The sequence below is a fragment of the Ranitomeya variabilis genome, chromosome 6, assembly GCF_051348905.1.
Source record: "Ranitomeya variabilis isolate aRanVar5 chromosome 6, aRanVar5.hap1, whole genome shotgun sequence".
Lineage (NCBI taxonomy): Eukaryota > Metazoa > Chordata > Amphibia > Anura > Dendrobatidae > Ranitomeya > Ranitomeya variabilis.
Genome location: NC_135237.1, coordinates 331,902,986 through 331,920,487, shown reverse-complemented (window position 1 = coordinate 331,920,487; position 17,502 = coordinate 331,902,986). Strand labels below are relative to the sequence as shown.

The window sequence follows — 17,502 nt, the reverse complement described above, 5'->3', positions numbered from 1 at the left end:
AGAAATTGTTAATTTTTTCTCAACAAAAAGTAAAGACATGGAGAACATAAATTATGCATCCCGGCAAACTTCTTGGTGAAGACATCCAATCCCCCCATAGAAGACCACTATCAAAGTAATTTTAGGAGTTTGATTCAATGGGTTGTAATTATCGATATCTATACACAAATTAAAGAGAACCTTTACTCCTCTCTTCAAAAGGGATCACTCATCATTGCAACCCTGCAATAAAGTTGTAGCTAGCACATCTTCCAGGAGCAACAACTTCAATGGAATCTGTCACCAGGTTTTTCCTACCCCATCTGAGAGAACAAAGGGGCCTGATTCCAGCTATGTATCACTTACTGGGCTACTTGCTGCATTTTTATAAAATCACTGTTTTATCTGCGGCAGATCTACCAGTTCTCTGAATGCCCAGCTCTGCATAACCTAGCCCAAAACACTGAATAACAGCTTTCTGTGTACACTGTACATAGGCAGAAAGCTGTCAATCACTGCAGCAGGCAGGGTCACACAGAGATAATGAATATGGAAGACTATAAATCAGCAGGTATACTAGTTCTCTTGTGATAATTTCCTGCTGACAAAACTGTGATTTTATCAAAACTACAAGAAGCAGCCTAGTAAGTTACACATTCTTGGACTCAATGTCTGCCTCTACATTATGCTGCGCTCAGATTAGGGTCAAAAACCTGTGGACAGATTATCTTCTATGTATTTTTCCAGATAATACCACCACTAGTGATTAGGCAAATGTGAAGAAGTTTTCCACCTGATAAGTGATAATGCATTGGCATGCATAGATATTTCAATTCAGTATATTCTAAACACATTCCTGCCACTTCAGACCTCAAATGGCAGAAATATATTTAGGGTATACTGATGATTTCTATTTTTTTGCATTCAACCACTCCACCCTACTTCCAAAAACTGTAGCTTAAAGTGATCCTGTCAGCAGGATTGTTCTCAGTAACCTACAGACAGTGTCAGGTTGGCGTCGTTATACTGATTAAAATGATAACCTGGTTGATTAAATCCATCTTGTGGCTGTCTAATCTGTATTTGTAGTTTTCAGTTAATGAGATTCTCGTGCTATGGTGGGATGGCTTGTGGGGGGAGGTCTTTATTTGGTGCTTTGTTCATAAATTCATCTTTATGGGCTTATGACCTCCCCCCTATTTTACATAATAAATATAATATTGTTGGCTTAGAAAAAAAATTTCAGGAAAATGGTGGCACATGCATAGTAGCATCTATGGCATAACGCATATAATATTGTTGGCTTATAAATAAAAATGTAACTTCAGCAAAATGGTGGCAGTGGCAGCGCATGCACAACAGCATCTATCTCTTGCCGGCGCCATTTTGTTGCAGCAAATTTTATTATTTTTTTTTTTTTTTTTACCTCCAGCAAAATGGTGCCATCGCATGAGCAGTAGCATCTATCGCTTGCGGCGCCATTTTGTTGGAGAAAAAAATGTTTGGGCTGCAGTAAAATGGCAGCGACGCTTGCGCAGTAGCATCTATTGGCAAGCGATAGACGCTACTGCACATGTGCCGCCACCATTTTTATTTTCTAAGCCAACAATATTATAGGCATTATGCGATAGATGCTCCCGCGTGGCCACCAGTTTGCTGGAGTTAATTTTTTTTTCTAAGCCAACACTATTATATGCAGTATGTAAAATAGCAGGAAGGTCACTGAAGGATCAAATACAAAAACTGCAAATACAGATTAAACAACCACAAGACGGATTTCCTCAACCAAGGTATCATTTTATTCAGTATAATTGCGCCAACCTGACAGTGTCTGTAGTTTACTAAGAAAAATCCTGCTGACAGGATATGTACGGTATATAATATTTTCACATAATAATATATATATATATATATTTGTATCTTTGAGGCTCGAATACATTTGAAGACTGTGGTGCTGGGACAGGGGCAGAGGAGTGCTCATCAGCCCTCACCCTGACACGCAGCGGCATGATGAGGTCAGCACATTGTGACCTCATCACACTGCTGCTACCACCTGCACTGCAGAGAAAGTGGACACAGCAGGCACCAGTAAGCACTCTATTCTAAATATGAAGATGTTCACATTACTAGAAGTGAACCAATATGAAAGAAAGCATGATCAATAAAATGGCTTCATGTGTGAACCTTTAAATACTGCTTTACAATATGATATTTCACTATATATACACTATATACATATATTGTAAGGCAACTTTACTTTCGCATCTTACAACATAACTCAAACTTTATCTCCTGGTTCTGGCAACTTGCAAAATAACTCAAATGTTATCCTCCGGTTCACAGCCGGATCGTCCCTAACAGTCCGTATCAATCCGTAAGGATGTGCCGGACCTATTTACTGCATACGCGGGATCATGGACTAGTTTGCATATATTAAAAAATAAGTTGTTTCCTTATACTGAAGAGGATATGCCCTTTAAATGGGTGTTTCAACATGACCATGATCAGCAAACAAGCAAAATCTTGGCTCCAGTCCAACAAAATTGACGTTATGGACCTGCCAGCCCAATCCCCGGACCTTAATCCGATAGAACACTCTTTGGGTGACATTAAAAATGTAGTTTCTGAAGCAGAGCCAACAAATGCCAAAAAATTGTGGGATGTAGTCCAAACATCCTGGGCTGGAATAACAGTTGACAGGTGCCAAAAGTTGGTGGAACATAGATGTGAAGCAGTTCTAAAAAACTGTGGGTATACAACTAAATATTAGGTTAGTAAATCACAGGAATGATACGGTAAGTCCACAAAAAATAAATAGTACATATTGTGAGTTTGTAAAGACTAATTCAGACACTGGTATTTTTTAGAAGAGCCCAATGTTCTTTTTTTCCGTAAAGTAGTTAAAATTCTATACATTTCTCTTCATATTTTGAATTAGAAAACAGTGTGTGATGTTTCCAATTCATGGAAATAAAAACTAGTATACAGATTTAGTAATTAACTCACGTTTTTGATCACACTGCTATTATTTTGAACACTACTGTAAAGTGACAGTGGTCAGAATTGTAAAATGAGGCTTAGTCAAAATTGGCTCGGTCACTAAGGAGTTAAAAGAAAAGCATTCCTGTGATTACCTCATTAAGCAGCTGAATGAGCCGATCTAACACTATATATATATATATATATATATATATATATATATATATATATATACACACACACACACACACACACACACACACACACATATATATGTATATATATACCTATATATATATATTTGTATACCCCTAGGTAAATATGGCCAAATTATGCCCAAAGTGTCAATATTTTGTATGGCCATTATTATTTTCAAGCACTGCCTTAACTCTCTTGGACATGGAGTTCACTGGAGCTTCACGGGTTGCCACTGGAATCCTCTTCCACCCCTCCATGACGACATCACAGAGCTGGTGGATATTAGAGATCTTGCGCACCTCTAACTTCCATTTTAGGATGCTTCACAGACACTCAATAGGGTTTAGGTCTGGAGACATACTAGGCCAGTCCAGCACTTTTACCCTCAGTTTCTTTAGCAAGGTAATGGAGGGATAGAGGTATGTTTGGGGTTATCTTGTTGGAATACTGCCCTGAAACCCAGTTTCCGAAGAGAGGGGGATTATGCTCTGCTTCAGCATGTCACAAGACTAAGGAGGTGGAGGGCACCATCAAATTACAATACACAGCTGGGATCAACCTGGAGTATGTCAAGAAGAACTGTATTGAAAAAAGGAAGAAACATACTACAACCAGGGATCACCAAGATGAATAAAGATAACAGTTTTATTAGAGTCAAAAAGACACACCAAACAGCTTAAAAACATTTAAAAACAAAATAATGCATACCCCCTAATTGGGTAAGCCCCCCGAGACCGATACACTATCAAAAGTAGATCATAAAATAATATTCATTATAATGCACTCTGGCCATAGAAAAGTGTGCAAATAGATGCAATAAATACACAAATGATCTATCAATAAGTCATGGAAATGAAAACACAATATCATGAACACTCCATATACAGTGTGTCAATATAAACCATGTTTTTGCCCCCTATATATGTGCACCAAGGATTAACTCAATAGGCAAAATAGTCCATATGAAAATATAGCTGTCATGAATCCACACCGCTGCCACCAATTTGTCACGATTCACACCGTGACCGTCACCGCTACGTCACGGATCGGGGTGACTTTAGGCCAACAGACGGCTATCACACGGGCAGGGGGCTTATCTTAGTTATCCCTCCACTGCTACAATGTGATGAAAAACACACACAAGGCTATTGACCTCTTAGTTTACAGCAGGGGCTTATTTTAGGTATCCCACTGCTCTTCAATATACCATGAACTGCAGGGATTTATGTATATCCCGCTTACAGTTCCACTTGAAACCTGCAGCTCTCTGGTGCCCCCTTACTCTCAGGTCAGAGTAGGTACTGCACCTAGGGTAATTATTCGCGATAAAGGCTGCCTGCTATGTACTGGCTATTGGGCACGCTGCAGCGAGACGATATAAACACTCCCACACAGGCAGGAACAATAATTATCAACACCGCAGTCGCTACGACGACACCCAAAGGCCCCGCACACGGTATGCTGCCACCAGCTTCGATTAAACGGGTCTGAAGCTAACCCAAAACAGTAGCGTAATTCCCTTCAGAAGACTTAGGGTACGTTTTAGAGCATGAAGAACGAAACTAGTACTTTAGATATTTTACTCCGAAGAGAAGGCAGTGTTTATAGAAAAATATTACAAGGATGTTACAAAAGAGACAATTGAAATATACAAGGTAATTATAAAATAAAGGGATTAAATGAGAAAAGGTAACACTCACATGTTCTCAGGACATTGCAGGCAACCAGGCTAGTGGGGGGGGGGGGGAAAGTTCCCATATGTCCCAATGCATCAGGAGGTCTGAATAGAAACAGCTTCTCCAGTAAAACTCTGCTGACTACTGCAGGCTGTGTTAAGAGTAGAGACATATATACTCTAGCCTCGGGGCATCACTAAAGGGCAGGTTAATTATATTCACTGAGGTCAGAGATCTTTACGTTCTGAGACTCTGGAGACAAAGACATTCCTGACTGAGAAGGTAAGAACCACAGGTGGCTTTGCAGGATTGGTCACCTGCAGTTTAAAGCCACACCCTGCTCACACACAAGCTTCAAATTACCCAGTGTCTGCCATGTGTTTTTGGGACCATGGTTAGAAGTGCAAAAATCCGTCAGCTATGGTTTTTACATTATCGTGACATACATTTTCCTCACAATAGCAATGCAGATGACAGACAAAATAACAAGTGAACACTTCCCCCGAATGCTGTAGCATAATCAAAACCATAGAATAAACAAGATTCAATACTTATAGGTACTAAAATAAGCTGCAATATCAGTAGGTCTTGTTACATGCTACTAGTGACTGAGGAGATACTCAAGAAGGAGAGAATATACCCACTGAAGGATAAAGCTCCTGTACCGTTATTCCTAAAGTACAGTGATAATGTGCATAAGGGTCTGTCAAGGAAATATATATCTGCAGTCGCCCCCCCCATAGCATGTCATAGTACATGTTGGCATTCATGGTTCCCTCAATGAACTGTAGCTCCCCACACTAGGCGGCGCTCATGCAGCCCCAAACCATGACATTTCCACCACCATGCTTGACTGTAGGCAAGACACACTTGTTTTTGTACATCTCACCTGGTTGCTGCAACAGACGCTTGACACCATCTGAACCAAATAAGTTTATCTTGTTCTCATAAGACCACAGGACATGGTTCCAGCAATCCATGTCCTTAGTCTGCTTGTTTCCAGTAAACGGTTTGCAGGCTTTCTTGTGCATCATCATTGTCATCCCAGAAGAGGCTTCCTTCTGGGATGACAACCATGCAGACCAATTTGATGCAGTGTGCAGCGTATGGTCTGAACACTGACAGACTGAAACCCCACCCCTTCAACCTCTGCAGCACGGCTGGCGGCACTTATACATCTATTTTGAATAGACATCCTCTGGATATGATGCTGGGCACATACACTCAACTTCTTTGGGTGACCATAGTGAGGCCTGCTCTGAGTGGAAACTGCCTTATTAAAACTGCTCTATTGTCTTGGCCACCATACTGCAGCTCAGTTTCAGAGTGTTGGCAAACTTCTTATAGCCTAGAACATCTTTATATAGAGCAAAAATTATTTTTTTTTTCAGATCCTCAGAAAGTTCTTTGCCATGAGGTGCAATGTTGAACTTCCAGTGACCAGTATAAGAAAGTGGGAGAACAATAAAAACAAATTTAACACTTCTGCTCCCCATTCACACCAAAGACCCTGTAACACTAATGTGTCACATGACACCGGGGAGAGAAGATGGCTAATCGGGCACAATTGGGCCATTTTCACTTAGGGGTGTGTTCAGTTTAGATGGCACAACAAATTTGCGTTGTTTACAACTTGTACACTGACTACTTTACATTGTATCAAATTGTCATATCTTAACCCCTTCCCGACCTGTGACGCCACGAAGGCGTCATGAAAGTCGGTGCCAATCCGACCTGTGACGCCTATGTGGCGTCATGGAGAGATCGCGTCCCTGCAGATCGGGTGAAAGGGTTAACTCCAGTTTCACCCGATCTGCAGGGACAGGGGGAGTGGTACTTTAGCCCAGGGGGGGTGGCTTTGCCCCCACGTGGCTACGATCGCTCTGATTGGCTGTTGAAAGTGCAACAGCCAATCAGAGCAATTTGTAATATTTCACCTATGAAAAGTGGTGAAATATTACAATCCAGCTATGGCCGATGCTGCAATACCATCGGCCATGGCTGGAAATCCTGATCTGCCCCCCCACCGCCACCGATCTCCTCCCCAGTCCTCTGTCCTGTGCTCCGCTCCCCCCATCCGCCTGTTTGCTCCCCCGTCCGCCCCCCCCCCCCCGGGCTTCGATCCCCCCCCTCATGCTTACCAAGCCTCCCGGTGTCCGTCCGTCTGCTCCATGGGCACCGCCATCTTCCAAAATGGCGGGCACTTGCGCAGTTCCATGTACATTTTGATCACTGTGATAAAACCTATCACAGTGATCAAAATAAAAAAAATAGTAAATGAACCCCCCTTTATCACCCTCATAGGTAGGGACAATAATAAAATAAAGAAAATATATTTACTTTTATTTTTCCACTAGGGTTAGGGTTAGAACTAGGGTTAGAACTAGGGTTAGGGCTAGGGTTAGGGCTAGGGTTAGGGTAAGGCTATGTGCACACGTATTCTGGTCCTCTGTGGATTTTTCCGCAGCGGATTTGATAAATCGCAGTGCAAAACCGCTGTGGATTTATTGCGGATTTACCGCGGTTTTTCTGCGGATTTCACTGCAGTTTTACAACTGCGGTTTTCTATAGGAGAAGCTGTAAAACCGGTGCGGAATCCGCAGAAAGAAGTGACATGCTGCGGAATGTAAACTGCTGCGTTTCCGCACAGTTTTTTCCGCAGCATGTGCACAGCAATTTTTGTTTCCCATAGGTTTACATTGAACTGTGAAATCATGGGAAACTGCTGCAGACCCGCAGCTGCGGACACGCTGCGGACACGCTGCGGATCCGCAGCGTTTTAAGCAGCATGTGCACATACCCTTAGAATTAGGCTATGTGCACACGGTGCGGATTTGGCTGCGGATCCGCAGCGGATAGGCCGCTGCGGATTCGTAGCAGTTTTCCATCAGGTTTACAGTACCATGTAAACCTATGGAAAACCAAATTCGCTGTGCCCATGGTGCGGAAAATACTGCGCGGAAATGCTGCGTTGTATTTTTCGCAGCATGTCAATTCTTTGCGGATTCTGCAGCATTTTACACCTGTTCCTCAACAGGAATCCGCAGGTGAAATCCGCAGAAAAAACACTGGAAATCCGCGGTAAATCCGCAGGTAAAACGCAGTGCCTTTTACCTGCGGATTTTTCAGAAATGCTGCGGAAAAATCGCACACGAATCCACAACGTAGGCACATAGCCTTAGGGTTAGGGTTGGAATTAGAGTTAGGGTTGGATTTAGGGCTAGGGTTGGAAATAGGGTTAAGATTATGCTTGTGGTTAGGGTTATAGTTAGGGGTGTGTTGGGGTTAGGGTTGTGGTTAGGGGTGTGTTGGGGTTAGGGTTGTGGTTAGGGTTGTGGTTAGGGTTGGGTTAGGGTTGGGATTAGGGTTAGGGGTGTGTTGGGGTTAGGGTTGTGGTTAGGGGTGTGTTGGGTTAGGGTTGTGATTAGGGTTAAGGCTAGTGTTGGGATTAGGGTTAGGGGTGTGTTTGGGTTAGTGTTGGAGTTAGAATTGAGGGGTTTCCACTGTTTAGGCACATCAGGGGTCTCCAAACGCAACATGGCGCCACCATTGATTCCAGCCAATCTTGCATTCAAAAAGTCAAATGGTGCTCCCTCCCTTCCGAGCCCTGACGTGCGCCGAAACAGTGGTTTACCCCCACATATGGGGTATCAGCATACTCAGGACAAACTGGGCAACAACTATTAGTTTCCAAAATGGGTTCACATGTGGGGGAGCTCCAATGTTTAGGCACACAGGGGCTCTCCAAATGCGATATGGTGTCCACTAACGATTGGAGCTAATTTTTCATTCAAAAGTCAAATGGCGCTCCTTCCCTTCCAAGCCCTGCCGTGTGTACAAACAGTGGTATACCCCCACATGTGAGGTATCGGTGTACTCAGGAGAAATTGCCCAACACATTTTAGGATCCATTTTATCCTTTTGCCCATGTGGAAATGAACAAATTGAGGCTAAAAGAATTTTTTTGTGAAAAAAAAGTACTTTTTCATTTTTACGGATCAATTTGTGAAGCACCTGGGGGTTCAAAGTGCTCACTATGCATCTAGATAAGTTGCTTGGGGGGTCTAGTTTCCAAAATGGGGTTACTTGTGGGGGAGCTCCAATGTTTAGGCACACAGGGGCTCTCCAAACGCGACATGGTGTCGACTAAAGATTGGAGCCAATTTTTCATTGAAATAGTCAAATGGCGCTCCTTCCCTTCCGAGCCCTATCGTGCGCCCAAACAGTGGTTCCCTCCCTACATATGGGGTATCGGCGTACTCAGGACAAATTGTACAAATAACTTCTGGGATCCAGTTTCTCTTTTTACCCTTGGGAAAATAAAAAAAATGTTGCTAAAAGATCATTTTTGTGACTAAAAAGTTAAATGTTCATTTTTTACTTCCATGTTACTTCTGCTGCTGTGAAGCACCTGAAGGGTTAATAAACTTCTTGAATGTGGTTTTGAGCACCTTGAGGGGTGCAGTTTTTAGAATGGTGTCACTTTTGGGTATTTTCAGCCATATGGACCCCTCAAACTTACTTCAAATGTGAGGTGGTCCCTAAAAAAAATGGTTTTGTAAATTTCGTTGTAAAAATGAGAAATCACTGGTCAAATTTTAACCCTTATAACTTCCTAGCAAAAAAAAAAATTGTTTCCAAAATTGTGCTGATGTAAAGTAGACATGTGGGTAATGTTTTTATTAACTACTTTGTGTCACATAACTCTCTCGTTTAACAGAATAAAAATTCAAAATTTGAAAATTGCGATATTTTCAAAATTTTTGCCAAATTTCCATTTTTTTCACAAATAAACGCAAAAATTATCAACCTAAATTTACCACTAACGTGAAGCCCAATATGTCACGAAAAAACAATCTCAGAACCGCTAGGATCCGTTGAAGCGTTCCTGAGTTATTACCTCATAAACGGACACTGGTCAGAATTGCAAAAAACAGCCAGGTCATTAAGGTCAAAATAGGCTGGGTCATGAAGGGGTAAGTGTTGTCAAATGAAAAGATATAAAACTGTTTACAAAAATGTAAGGGGTGTACATACTTTTGTGATATACTGTGTAATATATACAGCTCTGGCAAAAATTGGGAGTGCACTGCAAAATGTTCAGTTTGTACGATTTTTCTCTTTCTAGGTATATTTTTGAGTAAAATGTAAGTTGTTCTTTCAGTCTATAAACTTCTGACAACATGTCTCTGAATTTCCAAGCAATACATTTTTTATTTTTTTTCTGAAAAGGAGAAATGGTCAATTTTTTTTTTTAAAAAAACAGTGCTTTCAGACCTCAAATAATGCAAAGGAAACAAGTTCATAATCATTTAGAAACAACAATACTAATGTTTTATCTCAGGAAGAGTTCAGAAATCAATATTTTGTGGAATAACCATGATTTTTAATCACAGCTTTCATGCGTCTTGGCATGCTTTCCACCAGTTTTTCACACTGCTTCTGGCGCAAAAATGTAAGCAGTTCTTCTTTGGTTGATGGCTTGTCACTATCCATCATCCTCTTGATTATATTCCAGAGGTTTTTAATGGGGTTCAGGTCTGGAGATTGGGCTGCCCATGACAGGGTTTTGATGTGGTGGGCTCTTAATTTTTGCCAGAGCTGTATATCTAAAAAACATGGCAGCATCCCAGGCACACTATACAACCAGTAAGTATGAAAGAGTGCATGGTTGTGCTTTGTAGGAGCTGATGACTGAAAATGAATAAATGCTGAGACAGAGCCTACATTTCCCCATCTTTAATGTAGACAAAATGGTCTATTTTATTTTTTGCCTTCTCCCCAGCGATATCAACAAGTTGAAAAACTAAGGCTTGTCTTATGATTATGAAAGTAGTTCAAGGATTTCAAGCTGTTTTCTTCACTCGAATGAAAACCCATTCATCACAATAAGACATAGAACTGCAGTTCAAGACTACTTACATTGGCGGAGATGATTACAAAATGTTTTACACTTAAATAATGTCAACAGAGTTGACATTTTGTATCATATAAATTATTGCACTTTAATAAAGGTTTCAGTTAACCTCACAAAAATGGTTAAGTTTTTATTGTTCAGATTTTGTAGATCCTTGTATGAGGAAAAAAAAGCAACCTTATTTACAAAGATACTGTGAATGTGTGGAAGAGGACAGTAAACTGACCGCGAGGTTAGAGGGGATGAGAAGGTTATTTGAAAGGTTGTGTCAAGCATGTAATTTACCACTTAGCTAACCAGAGGGTAGGAGATAACTTCCTGATTACCACGGGCTCGACTGCTCGACTGCTGTGACCTTCACTGATCCTGAGAATCGGGGCTCTGAAGACTCCTACGTGAATTGGGCAGTGGTGAATCATGCATACCTCCATTGTATTAATTACTGATAAGAGTGCAGTAGACCAGCAGATATATACAGTTGACATGTGCCCGCAACAGCCACGGGTGGAATTGCGATCCACCTACGGCTGTTAACTAGTTAAATGCCGCTGTCAATTTCTGGCAGCGGCATTTAACTCGTGCTTAAGAGCGTCGTAAACTCAGCCCATCGGTGACACCGTCACATGATCGCAGGTCACCAATGGATTGGTATGAAAACCAGAGGTCTCCAGCAGACCTCTATGGTTGTCATAGCTATAGCCAGTGGTCAGCATTCATAGCTAGTGAGCATTTTTGCTACATACAGGCGATCTGATCATCGCCTGTGTGGAGCAGAGGTAATCGAATTATTGCAGCTTCTAGTCTCCCATGGAGACTATTGAAGCATGCCAAACGTAAAACAAAGTGTTTAAAAATCTTAATATATATATATATATATATATATATATATATATATATATATATATATATATATATATATATATATATATATATATATACACACAGTACAGACCAAAAGTTTGGACACACCTTCTCATTTAAAGATTTTTCTGTATTTTCATGACTATGAAAATTGTAAATTCACACTGAAGGCATCAAAGCTATGAATTAACACATGTGGAATTATATACTTAACAAAAAAGTGTGAAACAACTGAAAATATGTCTTATATTCTAGGTTCTTCAAAGTAGCCACCTTTTGCTTTGATGACTGCTTTGCACACTCTTGGCATTCTCTTGATGAGCTTCAAGAGGTAGTCACCGAAAATGGTCTTCCAACAATCTTGAAGGAGTTCCCAGAGATGCTTAGCACTTGTTGGCCCTTTTGCCTTCACTCTGCAGTCCAGCTCACCCCAAACCATCTCGATTGGGTTCAGGTCTGGCGTAGCACCCCATCACTCTCCTTCTTGGTCATATAGCCCTTACACAGCCTGGAGGTGTGTTTGGGGTCATTGTCCTGTTGAAAAATAAATGATGGTCCAACTAAACGCAAAGGGGATGGAATAGCATGCTGCTGCAAGATGCTATGGTAGCCATGCTGGTTCAGTATGCCTTCAATTTTGAGTAAATCCCCAACAGTGTCACCAGCAAAGCACCCCCACACCATCACACTCCTCCTCCATACTTCATGGTGGGAACCAGGCATGTAGAGTCCATTCCTTCACCTTTTCTGTGTCGCACAAAGACACGGTGGTTGGAACCAAAGATCTCAAATATGGACTCATCAGACCAAAGCACAGATTTCCACTGGTCTAATGTCCATTCCTTGTGTTCTTTAGCCCAAACAAGTCTCTTCTGGTTGCTGTCTGTCCTTAGCAGTGGTTTCTTAGCAGCTATTTTACCATTAAGGCCTGTTGCACAAAGTCTCCTCTTAACAGTTGTTGTAGAGATGTGTCTGCTGCTTGAACTCTATGTGGCATTGACCTGGTCTCTAATCTCAGCTGCTGTTAACTTGCGATTTCTGAGGCTGGTGACTTGGATAAACTTATCCTCAGAAGCAGAGGTGACTCTTGGTCTTCCTTTGCTGGGGCGGTCCTCATGTTAGCCAGTTTCTTTGTAGCGCTTGATGGTTTTTGCAGCTGCACTTGGGGACACTTTCAAAGTTTTTCCAATTTTTCAGACTGACTGACCTTCATTTCTTAAAGTAATGATGGCCACTCGTTTTTCCTTACTTAGCTGCTTTTTTCTTGCCATAATAAAAATTCTAACAGTCTATTCAGTAGGACTATCAGCTGTGTATCCACCAGACTTCTGCACAAAACAACTGATGGTCCCAACCCCATTTATGAGGCAAGAAATCCCACTTATTAAACCTGACAGGGCACACCTGTGAGGTGAAAGCCATTCCCGGTGACTACCTCTTGAAGCTCATCAAGAGAATGCCAAGAGTGTGCAAAGCAGTCATCAAAGCAAAAGGTGGCTACTTTGAAGAACCTAGAATATAAGACTTATTTTCAGTTGTTTCACACTGTTTTGTTAAGTATATGATTCCACATGTGTTAATTCATAGTTTTGATGCCTTCAGTTTGAATTTACAATTTTCATAGTCATGAAAATACAGAAAAATCATGAGAAGGCGTGTCCAAACTTTTGGTCTGTACTGTGTATATATATATATATATATATATATATATATATATATATATATATATATATATACAGGTCCTTCTCAAAAAATTTGCATATAGTGTTAAATTTCATTATTTACCATAATGTAATGATTACAATTAAACTTTCATATATTATAGATTCATTATCCACCAACTGAAATTTGTCAGGTCTTTTATTGTTTTAATACTGATGATTTTGGCATACAACTCCTGATAACCCAAAAAACCTGTCTCAATAAATTAGCATATCAAGAAAAGGTTCTCTAAACGACCTATTACCCTAATCTTATGAATCAACTAATTAACTCTAAACACATGCAAAAGATACCTGAGGCTTTTAAAAACTCCCTGCCTGGTTCATTACTCAAAACCCCCATCATGGGTAAGACTAGCGACCTGACAGATGTCAAGAAGGCCATCATTGACACCCTCAAGCAAGAGGGTAAGACCCAGAAAGAAATTTCTCAACAAATAGGCTGTTCCCAGAGTGCTGTATCAAGGCACCTCAATGGTAAGTCTGTTGGAAGGAAACAATGTGGCAGAAAACGCTGTACAACGAGAAGAGGTGACCGGACCCTGAGGAAGATTGTGGAGAAGGACCGATTCCAGACCTTGGGGAACCTGAGGAAGCAGTGGACTGAGTCTGGTGTGGAAACATCCAGAGCCACCGTGCACAGGCGTGTGCAGGAAATGGGCTACAGGTGCCGCATTCCCCAGGTAAAGCCACTTTTGAACCATAAACAGCGGCAGAAGCGCCTGACCTGGGCTACAGAGAAGCAGCACTGGACTGTTGCTAAGTGGTCCCAAGTACTTTTTTCTGATGAAAGCAAATTTTGCATGTCATTCGGAAATCAAGGTGCCAGAGTCTGGAGGAAGACTGGGGAGAAGGAAATGCCAAAATGCCTGAAGTCCAGTGTCAAGTACCCACAGTCAGTGATGGTGTGGGGTGCCATGTCAGCTGCTGGTGTTGGTCCACTGTGTTTCATCAAGGGCAGGGTCAATGCAGCTAGCTATCAGGAGATTTTGGAGCACTTCATGCTTCCATCGGCTGAAATGCTTTATGGAGATGAAGATTTCATTTTTCAGCACGACCTGGCACCTGCTCACAGTGCCAAAACCACTGGTAAATGGTTTACTGACCATGGTATTACTGTGCTCAATTGGCCTGCCAACTCTCCTGACCTGAACCCCATAGAGAATCTGTGGGATATTGTGAAGAGAAAGTTGAGAGACGCAAGACCCAACACTCTGGATGAGCTTAAGGCCGCTATTGAAGCATCCTGGGCCTCCATAACATCTCAGCAGTGTCACAGGCTGATTGCCTCCATGCCACGCCGCATTGAAGCAGTCATTTCTGCCAAAGGATTCCCGACCAAGTATTGAGTGCATAACTGAACATTATTATTTGATGGTTTTTTTGTTTGTTATTAAAAAACACTTTTATTTGATTGGCCGGGTGAAATATGCTAATTTATTGAGACAGGTTTTTTGGGTTATCAGGAGTTGTATGCCAAAATCATCAGTATTAAAACAATAAAAGACCTGACAAATTTCAGTTGGTGGATAATGAATCTATAATATATGAAAGTTTAATTGTAATCATTACATTATGGTAAATAATGAAATTTAACACTATATGCTAATTATTTGAGAAGGACCTGTATGTATATATATATATATATATATATATATATATATATATATATACGTATATATATGTTCAAATTACTCCTCCTTTTGCCCCGTTCAAAATAAAACAATAAAAAAATCAAATATACACATATTTGGTATCGCCGCGTTCAGAATCACCCGATCTATCAATATAAAAAAAAGAATTAAACTGATTGTTAAACGGTGTAGCAAGAAAAAAAATTTAAAAACTTCAAAATTACGTTTTTTGGTTGCCGCTTCTTTGCAATAAAATGCAATAATGGACGATCAAAAGATCGTATGTACACCAAAATGATATCAATAAAAATGTCAGCTTGGCAGGCAAAAAATAAGCTCACACCCAGCCCTAGATCAGGAAAAACGGAGATGCTACAGGACTTGGAAGATGGCGACAATTTTTATTTATTTTTACCAAACTTTGGATTTTTTTTTCCACCACTCTAATAAAAAAGAACCTTCACATGTTTGGTGTCTATGAACTCGTAATGACCTTGAGACTCATAATGGCAGGTCAGTTTTAGCATTTAGTGAACATAGTAAAAACAAAAAAACAACTGTGGAATCACACTTATTTTGCAGTTTCACAGCACTTTGAATTTTTCCTGTTTTCCAGTACACGATATCCTAAAACCAATAGTGTTGTTCAAAGTACAACTCGTCCAGCAAAAAAACAAGAACCTCACATGGCCATATTGATGGAAAAAATAAAAACATTATGGCTCTGGGAAAAAAGGAAAAAAAAAACGAAAACGCAAAAACAAAAACAAAAATACCTCTGATAGTGAACAGGTTAATATTTGCCAAATGTCAGAATAATGAGAGAGAATGTTTTAAGGCGTTTTTATTACTTACTGCAAAGTCAAAAGTTTACATACATTTCATTGGTATTTGCTACCATTGCCCTTAAACTGAATGACTTGGGTCAAACATTTAGGATATCCTTGCACAAGCTTCTCACAATAGTTGGTCACCTTGCTCCCACCTGCCTTTTCAGCTTTGCCCATATCAATAGGATTGAGATCAGGTCTTTGTGGTGGCCACTTCAAAACATTGACTGTGTTAACCTTAAGCCACTTTGTTACCATTTTGGCAGTATGCTTCGGGTCATTGTTCATCTAGAAGACTCATTTCCACCCAAGCTTTAACTTCTTGGCTGATGTCTTGAGATGTTGCTTCAGTAATGTCACATAATCTTCTTTTCTCATGCCATCTATTTTGTGATGTGCACCAGTCCCTCTTGCAGCAAAATAACCCCACAACATGATGCTACCACCCCCGAGTTTCACAGTGGGGATGGTGTTCTTAGGCTTCCAAGCTTCTTTTTTTTTCCTCCAAATGTAACGATGGTCATTATGCAAAGAAAGTTACATTTTAGTTTCAGCAGACCACAAGACAAAAATTAAGGTCTATGTTCCTGTAACATAGTTAGCAAGGCCGAAAAAAGACATTTGTCCAACCAGTTCAGCTTATATTTTGTCAGAATAAATCCCCAGATCTATATCCTTCTAAAGAACCTAATCACTGTAAGATACAATATTCTTACACCCCAGGAAGACATCCAGGCCTCTCTTGAACCCCTCGACTGAGTTTGCCATCACCACCTCCTCAGGCAAGGAATTCCAGATTCTCACTGCCCTAACAGTAAAGAATCATCTTCTATGTTGGTGGAAAAACCTTCTCTCCTCAAGACGCAGAGAATGCCCCCTTGTGACCGTCACTTTCCTTGGTATAAACAGATCCTCGGAGAGATATTTGTATTGTCCCCTTACATGCTTATACATGGTTATTAGATTGCCCCTCAGTCGCCTTTTTTCTAGACTAAATAATCCTAATTTTGCTAATCTCTCTGGGTTTTGTAGTTACCTGATCCCCTTTATTAATTTTTTTTATATAACACAGCCACGTAGTATATAGCACAGCCATGTAGTATTTAGCAGCCACTAAGTATATAGCAGCCAGGTAGTATATAACAGCCCACGTAATATATAGCACAGCCCACGTAATATATAGCACAGCCCACGCAGTATAAAACACAGGCCACGTAGTATATAGCACAGCCCAGGTAACACAGACAGCCACGTAGTATATAGCACAGCCACGTAGTATATAGCAGCCACGTAGTATATAACAGCCCATGTAATATATAGCACAGCCCACATAATATATAGCACAGCCTATGCAGTATATAACTCAGGCCACGTAGTATATAACACAACCCATGCAGTATATAACACAGCCCACGTAGTATATAGCAGTGTGGGCACCATATCCCTGTTTAAAAAAAAAATTAATAAAATAGTTATATACTCACCCTCCCTCCAAGCCTCGCAAGACCGCTAAGTCATCTGGGTAATTTCGCAATGCATCACTGGGAACGTAGGCAGCATCAATAGTAAAAGGTTGGTCCGGGATGGCGCGACACACTGGCGCTGACTGGAGGGGAGTAGGGAGGGGGCACTGACTGGAGGAGAGTAGGGAGGGGCCAATTGACGGCCAGACTAAGCCTGTCGCTGATTGGTCGCGGCCTGCCGGCC

At 41.0% G+C, this 17,502-nt stretch overlaps 1 protein-coding gene across 2 annotated transcripts in view; it reads right to left on the bottom strand.

Moving 5' to 3' along the window:
* Positions 1–17,502, bottom strand: part of FARS2 (phenylalanyl-tRNA synthetase 2, mitochondrial) — a 468,718-nt gene that overhangs the window by 324,565 nt on the left and 126,651 nt on the right. The gene's annotated exons all lie outside the window — the stretch shown is intronic.